This window comes from Macaca nemestrina, chromosome 6 (assembly GCF_043159975.1).
Source record: "Macaca nemestrina isolate mMacNem1 chromosome 6, mMacNem.hap1, whole genome shotgun sequence".
Taxonomy (NCBI): Eukaryota; Metazoa; Chordata; class Mammalia; order Primates; family Cercopithecidae; genus Macaca; species Macaca nemestrina.
The window spans coordinates 35,483,302-35,497,445 of record NC_092130.1 but is presented as its reverse complement, the minus strand read 5'-3'; the positions used below and the strand labels follow the sequence as shown (position 1 = coordinate 35,497,445).

The window sequence follows — 14,144 nt, the reverse complement described above, 5'->3', positions numbered from 1 at the left end:
TTATTTTTACCAATATTAAAGATTCTTATAAAAACCATGATAACATAATTTTTCTTTTAATTAGAACAGTTTTTACTCAATAAATTTTCATTTCATTTACTTATCCACCATTTAGTCAATATCTACAATGTGTCTCCCACTCTTCTAGGTCTTGAAGACACTGAAAGGAAGAAATTTATCCTGAAAATGCCCACAGATTCATGGAGAAACAGCCATGTAAAGAAAAACATTACAACACAATATGACAGTTGCCATAATATAGCTACTATATTTATAAGATGGATGAGAATATGGGGAAGATGTGCCTACATTTGGACCAGAAAAGAAGGCTTCATGGAAACAGGATTTGAGAAAGTAAATTAAGTAAACATAATAAATTATTTAGAGGTATAAGAAAACGAAGTGTCTTTGAAGATCAATAAAATGGTAATATTTGGATGTAAACTATGACAACGAGGTTGGAAAACTAGACAAAAGCTGATTCATGGAGAACCTAAACATCTTTCAAATGAATACATATTTAATCCAATTCACAATAGCAAACAGCTATAGAATATTGAGTGGAGATATAATTAGAACTGAGTGCTCAATGGCTCATTAATTTCAGAGAAGTAACAATTGCACCACTGACAATAAGTCAATCTAGCTCAGCTCCAGTGATTTGTGATGCTTCCTGTTTGTTTTTCTTGGTTCCATGGCTTATATGTGGTAACCGGCACTAGACCGATGAAATGTCTTATCTAGAAGCAAACATGACTATCATTTTAGCTGTTACACAATATTGCATGTATTACTTCTTTTGACCTTCTGTGAGCATATACCACTTATATTGTCATAATATGATTCAAGTAAATTTTCTTGAGCCCCAGTTTTCAACTAATGCTTGTATATGAAACTGATGATCCCCACCTATCAAATATTCCAGATCAGAGTGCTGACACTGGAAGATAAATAGAAAGGTATTCAGACAGCTAATTCTTATCTTTTCCTGCCCAGGATCCTGATAACAGTTTGCTTTAAAGATGACTGTCACCAATGCCTGGGAGGAGATATGTCAGATGTGAAGTACCACTAATAAATTAAGGCAATATAGTTCTTTACTTGTCAAAAGAACATTTAGATACATTTGAGAATATCATGATGTGTAGTTTTATCAATAACCATGAACATTAAGTCCAAATTTCCAGTTAAGACCCAGAGATCATTTTCCAAATGTTCTGTTTCTCTGTGAGATCCTGCTAAGTCCTAATGGATTGGGTGCCCTTGAACTGAAGAGCACCTTAAGTTACTGCCCAGAAAGTAGTTTGCCCAAATGGAAACTTTTTAATCATTTGAATTATCATTCTTTATATCATCTTGTCAACTTTTTATTACTGATGCTAGAATCTTGGACTTCATTATGCACACGCTGAAAAATATATTTTAAGATTTATTACTAAAAATTACATATGTAGTCATACCTCATTTTGTTATGCTTTACTTTATTCCACTTTGCAGGTACTATGTTTTTAGAAATTAAAGGTTTGTGGCAATCCTGCATTAGACAGGACTCTCAGCCCCATTATTCCAACATGTGCTTACTTTGTGTTTCTGTGTCACATTTTGGTAATTCTTGCAATATTTCCTTTTCAGCATGATTATATCTATTATGGTGATCTGTGATCATTGATGTTACTATTTTAATTGTTTGGGACAATGTGAACCATACCCATAAAAGATGGCAAAGTTAATAAATCAATGTTATACATTTTCTGACAGCTCTACCAATCAGCTGTTCCCCCATCTCTCTCCTCTCCTAGGGACTTCCTATTGTATGAGACATAACAATATTGAAATTAGGCCAATTAATTCTACAATTGTTTCTAAGTGGTCAAGTGAAAGAGTCACACATCTCTCACTTTTAACCTTACACCACATAGAAAAATTAACTCAAGATGGATTAAAGACTTAAATGTAAAAGCTAAAACTATAAAAACCCTGGAAGATAACCTAGGAAATATCATTCTTGACATAAGACTTGGCAAAGATTTCACGATGAAGATGCCAAACACCATTGCAGCAAAAACAGAAACTGACAAATGGAATATGGAATCTAATTAAACTAAAGAGCTGCTGCAAATAACAAAAGAAACTAACAACAGAGTGAACAGACGGCCTATAGAATGGGAGAAAATATTGCAAAGTATGCATCCAACAAAGGTCTGATACTAGAGCCTATAAGGATATTAAACACATTTATAAGCAAAAAACAACCCCATTAAAAAGTGGGCAAAGGACATGAACAGACACTTTTCCAAAGAAGACATATGCAAGAAACAAGCATACGAAAAAATTCTCTACATCGTTTATAATTAAAGAAATGCAAATCAAAACCATAATGAGATTCCATCTCACATCACTCAGAATGGCTATTAGTAAAAAGTCAAAAAAATAACAGATGTTGGCAAGGTTGTGGAGAAAAGGGAATACTTATACACTGTCGATGGGAGTGGAAATTAGTTCAGCCATTGTGGAAAGCAGTATGGCAATTCCTCAAATAACTCAAAGCAGAATTACTATTTGACCCAGCAGTCCCATTTGTGGGTATATACCCAAAATATTGGGCGTATATATTGCTATGTGTTAATTGCAGCAGTACTCACAATAGCAGAGACACAGAATCAACCTAAATGCCCATCAATGGCAGACTGAATAAAGAAAATGTGGTGCTTATATGCCATCCAATACTATGAAGTCATAAAAGTATAAGATCGTGTCTTTTGCAGCAACATGGATAGAGCTGGAGGCCCTTTTCCCAAGCAAACTAACACGGAAACAGAAAACCACATACTGCATATTCTCACTTAGAAGTGAGAGCTAAACAATGAGAACACATGAATAGTAGGAAAACCGATACTGAGGCCTACTTGAGGTTGGAGTATACCTATCAGATATTATGCTTCTTATCCAGGTGAGAAAATTATCTGCATGTCAAATCCCTGTGTCACACAGTTTAGCTATATAACAAACCTGTACATGTAACCCTGAACCTAAAATAAAAGTTTTCTTAAATAATCAAAAGCTAGAAATGGTTAAGCTTAGTGAGGAAGGCATGTTGAAAATCAAAACAGACCAAAAGCTGGGACTTTTGTGCCGAACAGCCATGTTGTGAATGCAAAGGAAAAGTTCTTAAAGAAATTAAAAGTGTTACTGCAGTGAACACAAAAGTAATAAAAAAGCAAAACAGACTTATTGCAGATATAGATAAAGTTTCAGTGGTCTGGATGTAAGATTAAACCAGCCATGACATTCTCTTAAGACCAAGGCTAATCCAGAGCAAGGTCCTAAGTCTCTGGAATTCTATGAAGACTGATAGTTGAAGAAACTGTAGAAAAAAAAGAGAAACTTACAGAAGTTGGTTCATGAGGTTTAAGAAAAAAAAAAAAAAAGCCATCTCCATAACATAGAAGTGCAAGGTAAAGGAGCAAGAGTTGATGTGGAAGCTGCAACAATGATCCAGAATATCTAACTAAAATAATTGAAGATGGCTATGCTAAACAACATATATTCAATGTAGAGGCAAGAGCCTTCTACTATAAAAAAAATAACATTTAAGACTTTCATAACTACAGAGACATCAGTGCCTGGACTCAAAGCTTCAAAAAACAGGCTGACTCTCTTGTTCAAAGCTAATGCTGCTGGTGACCTTCAACTAAAGCCAATGCTTGCTTACCATTCTGAAAATATTGGTGCCGTTAAGAATGATGCTAAGTCAACTCTGACTGTGCTCTATAAATGGAATAACAAACCCTGGATGACAGCACATCTAGGTGCAGTATGATTAACTAAATATTTAAAGTCCAATTTTGAACATATTGCTGAGAAAAAAGGACTTCTTCCAAAATATTACTGCTCATTGACAACGCATCCAGTCACCAAAGAGCTCTGATAGAGACATAGGAGATTGTTGTTGTTTTCATGCCTGCAAATGCAGCATTCATTCTGCAGCCCATGAATCAAGAAGTCATTTTGACTTTCAAGTCTTATTATTTAAGAAATTTAGTTTGTAAGTCTATAGCTGCTATAGATACTGATTTTTCTGATGGATTTGGGCAAAATATGTACTTTGAAAACCTTCTGGAAAGATTTCACTGTTCCAGATACCATTAAAAACAATTATGATTCATGGGAGAAGTCAAAATATCAACATTAACAGGAGTGGGGAAGAAGTTGATTCCAGTTCTCATGGATGACTTTGAAGGGTTTAAGACTTCAGTAGAGGAAGTCACTGAAGATGTGGTGGACATACCAAGAGAGCTAGAATAAGAAGTGGAGCCTGGAGATGTGACTGAGTTGCTGCAATCTCATAATATTTGAATGGGTGAGGAGTTACTTATGAATGAGAAAAAAAAAGTTGTTTTGCTTTTTTTACACAGAATATGCTCCTAGTGAAGATGCTGTGAACATTGTTGAAATGACAACAAAGAATATAGAGTATTACATAAACTAAGGTAATAAAATAGCAGTAGGATTGGAGAGGTTTTACTCCAATTTTGAAAGAAGTTCTATTGTGGGTAAAATGCTATCAAACAGCATTACATGCTACATATAATCTTTAATGAAAGTAAAAGTCATTGATTTGACAAACTTCACTGTTATCTTGTTTTAAGAAATTGCTGCAGTCTCAGTAACCTTTAGCAACCACCATCCAGGTTAGTCAGCAGCCATCAACACTGAGGCAAGAACCCTCCACCACCGAAAAGATTACAACTTACTGAAAGCGCAGATGATCATTAGTATTTTCATCAATAAATCACTTTTTAATCAAGGCATGTACAATTTAAAATAAAATACTATTATAAACAATATAAGACAGAATAATATAAACATAAATTTTATATGTGCTGGGAAACCAAAATATTTGTGTGACTCACTTTCTTGTGATATTTGCTTGAGTGCAGTGGTCTGTAACTAAATCTGCAGTATCTTTGAGGTATGTCTGTATGTACATATTGTGCTGAGTAAAATTATAATATTTTGCTGAATACCACATCTAGTCCTCTAAGATAAGGTGTATCATTCTACAACTTCCTTTCTCAATAGATAGAGAGAGTTATATAAGATAGATACAAAATATAAGATCTTATCAACTAATGTAGATGTATCATTTTTGTTTGTAGGTTTTTGCTTTAAATAAATAGAATCATCAAAATAGAGCAAACATATTACATTGCAACTTTTTTATTCATGTGACCATATCTTGACCAGTGTTACAGTTTGGTAAATATAAAAGTAGCTATCAATTTCTCTCCCTTTTTTCTATACAACAGCTATGTATACTTTTATATAATTTGAAATCATTCATAAGTTGTTTAATTGCTTTTTTCCCCAGTTATGAAACGTAATCCTCATCTTCTACTCTCTACTTTCCATCTCCCTCAGTTGTGTCCTCCTCCTCAAACTAACCATTTCTATAAATAGCTTGGTGTGCCTTCTATACTTATCTTCATGTTTATATAACAATATACATAATGCATATTAACACACTCATACACATTAATAGTTAAGAAACATCTGTTTGCTTCACTACATAAAGATAGCCCTATTACATATACTTTCCTGTATCTTAGTCCTTTTGCCCTTAAAAATATATTGTGAAAATGTCTTTATATAGTGTGCGAACTGGCATCAGCAAAATGGCAGAATGGGAATTCTTAGTGTTTGACCCCTCACAGAACCATCAATCTAAACAACCATCCATGAATAAAAATACCTGCATGGGACCTAAGGAATCCAGATGAGAGATTGCAGCACCTGAGTGTAGCATGAAAATAAGAAAGGATGACACACTGAAGAGAGTGGGAAGGATTATTTCACATTACTCATATCACCCTCCCTCCATGTTGGGAAGGAGATTGAAGTGATCATTCAACTTTGCCACAGACCCCAGCACCAGGCCCACTCAGTGAATCCTGGTGTGAAACTGGTTCCAGTTGCCCCAGGATTCGGGTCTCTCCCAGTACCAGGACAACCCTGTAACAGCACCAGTCTACTCCCCACAGCCCCAAGCTCCAGACTAGTTCCTATGGACTCAGACTCCATGTTGTTCTCAGAAGACCCAGACTCCAGAGGTTCAACTGCAGACTCAGGCTTACGACCTACCTCAGTGTCAGACAGGCCCTCACAGTCCCAGGCACCAGACATTCCCACAGGATCCGGGGACCAGGCCTGCCCTAGTGGACCATGATGTCTGGCCACACCCCACAGACTCAAGTTGAAGACCAGCTTCTGTGTACCCAGGTTTCAGCCTTGCTTCCATGAACATAGGCTCCAGGCCCCACCACATGTAGCCAGGCACTATTCCTGTCCTTGTGGACCCAGGCATCAGAGCTGCACAGTCACTGACCTTGGCACAAGGCTGGCCCACCTGAGAACTCCAGCAGCAAGCCCATCAGCAGACCCCAATAGCTTACCCATCCAGAACCTCTGGACAGGGTGACTAAAGTCAGTCTGTAAATATTGAAAAGGATGCCTTTTTTTTTTTTGAATACCCAGGCACCAGAGCAAGGATCACAAATCATCAAGGAAACATGACATCATCAAAGGAAAAAAAATAAAGCACCAGTAACGAACTCTAAAGAAACGGAGATCTACAAATTGACTAATAATTCAAAGTAATCATCTTAGGTAAATTCAATGGGTTATAAGAGAAGAAAGATGAACAAGTAAATAATATCAACAAAACAATACATGAGCAAAATTAGAAGTTCAACAAAGAAATAGACAACATAAAAATGAACAAAAATTCTAGAACTGAGGAATACAATCACTGAGCTGAAAAATTCTATAGAGAACTTCAATAGCAGACCTGGTAAAGCAGAAATAAAGAAAAACAGTGAAGACATATCAGTTGAAATTACCCAGGCTGGGATTGGTGGCTTGTACCTGTAATTTCAGCACTTTAGGAGGTCAGACTGGGAGAATCACTGGAGGCCAGGAGTTTAAGACCAGTCTGGGCAACATAACAAGACCCCATATGTACAAAAAAATATTCACCAGGCATGGTAGTGCATGCCTATAGTCCTAGATGCCCAGGGAGCTAACACAGGAGCAACAACACCTGAGCTCAGGTGTTTGAGGTAACAGTAAGCTCTGATTGTGTCTTTGCAGTCCAGCCTGGGTAACAGAGCAAGATTCTGTCTCCAAAATATATATTTTGAAATAAATTACCCAGTTAGAAAAATGTTAATAAAAAATTATGAAAAAGAGTGAAGCAAGCCTATAAAACTTTTAAGACACCATCAAGCACAGCAAAATCCACATTATGGGAATCTCAGAAAGAGAAGATAGAATGTGCTGAAAGCTTATTGAAAGAAAGAAAGAAAGATTCCTAAATCTGTAGGAAAAAAAGTGAACATTTAAATGTATGAGGCACGAGACCCCAGATGGATTAAATATAGGGAGATGTTTATCAAGACACATTATAATCAAACTCTCAAAAGTCAGATGAAATTTTCAAGGATGCAAGGGAAAAATAATTATTTACATTCAAGAGAATCCCCTTAAGATTATCAGCAGACTTCTTAGCAGAAACCTTGCAGGCAAGAAAATAGTGGGATTATATATTCAAATAGCTGAAAAAGATGTCGTTCAGAAATGAAAGAGAAAAAAAGATTTTCCCAGAAAAACAAAAGCTGAGAGAGTTCATCACCACTAGACATATATTATAAGAAATGCTGAAAAGCATTCTTTAAGATGAAACAAAAGGATTATAACCAATAACATGAAAACATGAAGATATAAAACTCATTGTAAAGGTAAGGATCTAGTAAAAATCAGAAGACTCTAATACAGTAAGAGTGGTACATAAATAAATTTAAGCCTAGCATTAAAAGTAACTATAGCTGCAATAATTTGTTAATGGATATATGATATAGAAAACATGTAAGTTTTAGCATCAATAACATAAATGTGAGACGAGGGAAAGTTAAAGTGTAGCATTTTGTATATAATTTAAGTTCATTTGTTATCAACTTAAAAAATTGTTAAAACTGTAAGATGTTTTAAGTAAGCCTAATTGTAATAACAAATTTTAAAAAATGGTAGAATACAAAAGGCAAAGAAAAAGGAGTCAAAGTATAAATATATATATGTATATAAAAATAATATCACTACAAAACAAATTATCAAATCACAAAGGAAGACAGAGAGGAAGAATAAACAAAGAAACTACAAAATAGAAAACAATCGGCAAAATGCTGATCATAAGCACTTACTGTTCTTATCAATAGTTGCTTTAAATATAAATGAATTAAATTATCCAATCAAAAAACATAAAGTGACTGAAGATATTTAAAAAAAAAAATCCAACTGTATGGTGCATACAATAGACTCACTTTAAGAACACCAGATTGAAAGTAAAGGAATAAAAAAACTTATGTCATGCAACTGGTAATCAAAAGAGAGAATGATGGCTGTACTTATATCAGACAAAATAGACTTTTAAGTTAAAAACTTTCACAAGAGATAAAGAAAGCCATTATGTAATGAAAAAGGCTTCAATTTATCAAGAGGACAGGTAATTATGTATGTAATTACATAATATACACAAACATATCCAAATCAGAGCTCCTAAATAAATAAAGTATAAGAAGAGCTGAATAGAGAAATAGACAATAATACAACAAGAGTAGGGAACTTCAATACTCTACTTTCAACAATGTATAGAACACTCACGTAGAAAACCAAATAGGAAACATTGTACTTGAACCTAACTATATAGCAAATGAATGTAACAATCACACAGAACATTCCATCCAACAGCAGCAGAGTACATATTCTTTTCAAGTGCACACGGACCACTCTCCAGGATAGATCATATATTGATCCACCAAACAAATATGAACAAGTTTAAGATTGAAATCATATAGAGTATTTTTTTTCTGACCACAGTAGTATGAAACTGGAAGTCAAAAACAGGAATAAAATTGGGAAATTTACAAAAATGTCAAAATTAAAAAGCATACTCCTAAATAACCAATGGGTCAAGGAAGAAGTCAAATAAAAATAAACAAAAATCTTAAGACAAACGAACATGAAAACACATCATACCAGAACTTACAGAGCAAGAGTCCTAGAGGGAGGTTACAGTGATAAATGCCTACATTAAGAAAAACCATCTCAAACAGATGACCTATCATTATCCCAAGGACTTAGAAAAAGAACAAAGCCCAAAGTTGGCAGGAGGAGGGAAATAAAAAAGATGAGAGCAGAAATAAATCATATAGAAAATAGTATAAAATAACTATGAAACTGAGTTGGTTTTTGAAAAGATATGCAAAACTGCCAAACATTTAGAGTATTTAAGAAAAAGACACAGAAGACTAAAACAAATAAAATTACAAATTAAAAAGAGACATTACAACTGATAGCACAGAAATGCAAGGGATCATAAAAAAGTACAATGAGCAATTATACACCAACAAATTGGATAATTCGAAATACATGGATAAATTCCTAGGAACATATAATCTACCAAGTCTGAATCATGAAGAAATGGAAAATCTGAACAGACCAATAATGAGGGAAAAGATTGAATAGTAAACAAAATTCTTCCAACAAAGAAACGCTGAGGACAAGATGACTTCACAAGTGAATTCTACGATCTTTCTCAAATTCTTCCAAAAAGTTAAAAAGAAGGGAACACTGGAAAAGTCACTTTATGAGGTCAGCATTACTCTGATTCCAAAGCCAAACAAGGACATTATAAGAAAAGCAAATTGAAGGTAATATCCCTGTTGAATATAGATGCAGAAATCATCAACAAAGTGCTATCAAATCAAACTCAACAGCACATCAAAATGATAACACCCACAATCAAATTATACCTATCTCTGGAATACAATGACTTTTCAACTCAGACAAGACAATGAATGTGACAGACTACATTAACTGGGTACAAGAGAAAAACTATATGATCATCTCAATAGATGCAGAAAAACATTTGACAAATTCAACATCCTTTCATGACAAAAACTCTCCACAAATTACAGAAGAAATGTACATGAACATAATAAAAAGCATATATGATAGCCCCACAGTTCACATACATAATCATAAATAGCTGAAACATTTTACTGAAAGATTAGGAATAGTAAAAGGATGCCTGCTCTGTCACACCTATTCAGCATATTATTAGAAGTCCTAGCAAGAATAATTAGGCAATAAAAAGAAAGAAAAGTTACCTGAGTCAGAGAAGAAGTAAAATAGTCTCTGTATGCAGATATCGTGATCTTATATGTAGAGAAAACACCAAAGACGCAACTAAAACTTGTTAGAATAAATGAATTCAGTAAAGTTGTAGGATACAAAATTAGCATACAGAAACAGTTTCCCTTATAAACACTAACGGTGAACTATCTAAAAAAGAAATTAAGAAAACAATATATGGTAGCTTCAAAAAAATAAATACTTAGAAATAAGGAGGTAGGCCAGGCATGGTGGCTCACACCTGTAATCCCAGCACTTTGGGAGGCTGAGGCGGGTGGATCACAAGGTCAGGAGTTCAAGATCAGCCTGGCCAACATAGTGAATCCCCATCTCTACTAAGAATACAAAAAAAAAAAAAAAAAAAAATAGCCAGGCATGGTGGTGTGTGCCTTTAGTCCCAGCTACTCAGGAGGCTGAGGCAGTAGAATCATTTGAACAGGGAGGTGGAGGGTGCAGTGAGCTGAGATCATGCCATTGCACTCCAGCTTGGGCAACAGAGTGAGACTTCATCGAAGAGGAAGAGGAAGAGGAGGAGGAGGAGGAGGGGGAGGAAGAAGAAAAAGAAGAAGGAGAAGGAGGAGGAGAAAGGAGGTAAAAGTTATTATATTGAAAACTATAAAACTTTGATGAAAGGATTGAAGAAAAGAAACAAATGGTAAGGTGGCCTGTGTCCATGGATTGGAAGAAATAATACTGCAAAAATACCAACAGTACTATCCAAATAAATCTACCTATATAATAGACTCCCTATTTCAATTCCAATGGTGTTTTTCACAAGAATAGAAATAAATCCTGAAATTAATATGAAGCCACAAAAGATGCCTAATAGCCAAATAAATCTTGAGCAAAAGAACAATGCTAGAGGCATTACACTACCTGAATTCAAAATACACTTCCAATCTATAGAACTCAAAAGAATATGATATTGGCATAAAAACAGACATATAGGCCAAATGGGACAAAATTGCCCAGAAATAAAACCACTTACCTTTGGCAAAGGTTCCAGGAACACACAATGGGGAAAGGATTATCTCTTCAATAAATGGTGCTGAGGAAACTGGATATCTACATGAAAAAGAAAGAAATTGAACAATAATCTCATACCATACACAAAAAAAAACCGACCAAAAATGGATTGAAGAGTTAAACATAAGACCTAAAACTACTAGAAGAAAACACAGAGAATAAATTGTTGACATTGATTTGGGCAATTATTTGTTAAAATATTACACTAAAAGCACAGGCAAAATAGCAAAAATAAGCAATGGGATTGTATCAACCTGTAAAGCTGTTGCACAGCAAGGGAAACAATCAATGAATTGAAAAGACAAGCTATGGAATGGGAGAATATATTTTCAAACCAGAAATCCTGAAGAGACCAATAATGAGTAATACAATTGGATCAGTGATTTAAAATATCCCAAGAAAAAGCCCAAGACAAGATGAATTCACAGCTGAATTTTACCACATATACAAAGATGAGCTGGTACTCATCTTACTGAAACTATTCCCAAAAAATCAAGGAAGAGGATTTCTCTCTAACTCATTACGCAAAATCATGATACCAAAATCAGGCAATAAAACAACAAAAAAGAAAGCTACAAGTCAATATTCCTAATGAAAATAGAGGCAAAAAAATTCTACAAAATACTAGTAAACTGAATCCAACAGTATATTTAAAAGATTTTGCATCACAATCAAGGGGACTTTATTCCAGGAATACAAAGATGGTTCAATATGCCAAATCAATATATTTGATTTATCACAGAAACAGAATTACAATGTTCAAACTGAGGACCAAATCAAGAACTGACTCCTATTTATAATAGTCACCAAGAAAACACCAAAAACCCAGGCATACATTTACACAAGAAGGTGAAAGTTTTCCACAATGAAAACTACAAATCACTGCTGAAATAAATAATAGGTGACACAAAATGAAAAATAACCCATGCTCATGGAATGAAAGAATCATTATTGTTCAAATGACCATACTACCAAAAGCAACTTACAAATTCAACACAATTCATTTCAAACTACCAATAGCATTTTTCACAGAACTAAAAAAAAAATCTTAAATTCATACAGAACCCAAAGAAGCACAAATAGCCAAAGCAATTATTAGCAAAAAGAATAAAGCTAGAAGCCTTACTTACTTGACTTCATACCTTCAAATTATACTACAAGGCTATAGTAACCAAAACAGCATTGTATTGGTATAAAACTAGACAGATAGATCGAGGGAACAGAACAGATAACGAAGAAATAAAGTCACATATCTACAGTAAACTGATCTTATCAAAAACTCAATAAAAACAAAAAATAGGTAAAGGATTCCTTATTCAACAAATAGTCCTGGGTGAATTTGCTAGCCATATGTGGAAGAATGAAACTGGACCCCTATCTCTCATCATATATAAAACTTAACCCAAGATGGAATAAAGACTTACATGTATGACCTGAAACTATAAAATCCTGAAATAAAACTAGGAAAAACTTCCGAACATTGTTCTAGGCAAAGAATTTATGACCAAAACTTCAAGAGGAAATATAGCAAAACAAAATAAACAAAAGGGACTTAATTGAACTAAAAAGCTTCGGCACATGAAAGAAACTAGCAACAGAGTAAACAGGCAAATTACAAAATGGGAGAAAAGACTGCAAACTGCTTCATCCATGTCCCTGCAAAGGTCATGAACTCATTCTTTTTTATGGTTGCATAGTATTCCACAGTGTATATGTGGCAATTTTTTTCTTTTCTTTTTTTAATGAAAAATGTTAGAAAAAGAAAGAAAATACTGCAAGCTGTGCATCCAGCAAAGAACTAATATCCAGAATATACAAGGAATTCAAACAACTTAACAAGAAAACAACAAATAACCCAATTTAAAAAGTGGACAAAAGGCAAGAACAGACATTTCTTAAAAGAACACATACAAGCAGCCAGAAAACATATGAAAATAATGCTCAATATCAGTGATCATCAACAAAGTGCAAATTAAAACCACAATGAAATACCATCTTACACCAGTCAGAATAGCTATCATTAAAAATAAAAAAGTAACAGATATTAGCAAGGATGCACAGAAAAGGAATACGTATATACTGTTGGTGGGAACGTAAATTACTACAACCTCTATGGGAAACAGTATGGAGATTTCCCAAAGAACTAAAAATAAAACTACCATTTGACTCAACAACCACGCTACTGGGTATCTACCCAAAGGAGAAGAAATCATTATATCCCACAGGCAGCCACATTCATATGTTTATGACAGCACTGTTCACAATAGCAAAGTCATGTCCAACAACTGATGATTGGATAAAGAAAATGTGATATATATACACTATGGAATCCTGTGCAGCCATAAAAATCATGAAATCATGTCTTTTGCTACAACATGGATGGAGCTAGATGCAATTATCCTAAGTGAAATAACTCAGAAACACAGACACTGGGGAGTATGTGGGGGGAGTCTGTGAGGAGGGTGAGGGTTGAAAAATTACCTATTGGGTACAGGGTTCATTATTTGTGAGATGGGTACACTGTAAGCCCAAACCTGACCATTATGCAATATATCAAAGTAACTAACCTGAATATGTATCCTCCTGAATCTATAATTTAAAAAAAGAAGAGGTCCTTTACTAAGTTTTTCTTAGATTTTCTATAATTTTTATTATTTTATTTCTATATGCAAGTATTGAGTACATCTGGAATTTTTAGTTATAGTACTAATTAAAGATTTAACATTTTTTTCTAGATATCTAACCAATTATGCCAGAAACATTTGTTAAAAATATAATTTTTCCATCATATTGATCTTTTAATTTTGATGTAAATTAAATTGTCATAAATACTGAGCTGTGTTCCTAGATTCTCTATTCTCCTCCAGTGA

The 14,144-nt window shown here is 34.3% G+C and overlaps 2 long non-coding RNA genes across 3 annotated transcripts in view; one reads left to right on the top strand and one right to left on the bottom strand.

Moving 5' to 3' along the window:
• The window catches only part of LOC105466941 (uncharacterized), a 180,102-nt gene extending 178,707 nt beyond the window's left edge, over positions 1-1,395 (top strand). Inside the window, exon 8 of the long non-coding RNA XR_003014743.2 lies at positions 149-1,395. This is a non-coding gene — a long non-coding RNA (uncharacterized lncRNA). The remainder of the gene's footprint in view (positions 1-148) is intronic.
• The window catches only part of LOC105466943 (uncharacterized), a 124,061-nt gene that overhangs the window by 77,219 nt on the left and 32,698 nt on the right, over positions 1-14,144 (bottom strand). For both annotated transcript variants that reach the window (XR_011624614.1, XR_011624615.1), the window contains exon 3: positions 11,237-11,313. This is a non-coding gene — a long non-coding RNA (uncharacterized lncRNA). The remainder of the gene's footprint in view (positions 1-11,236; positions 11,314-14,144) is intronic.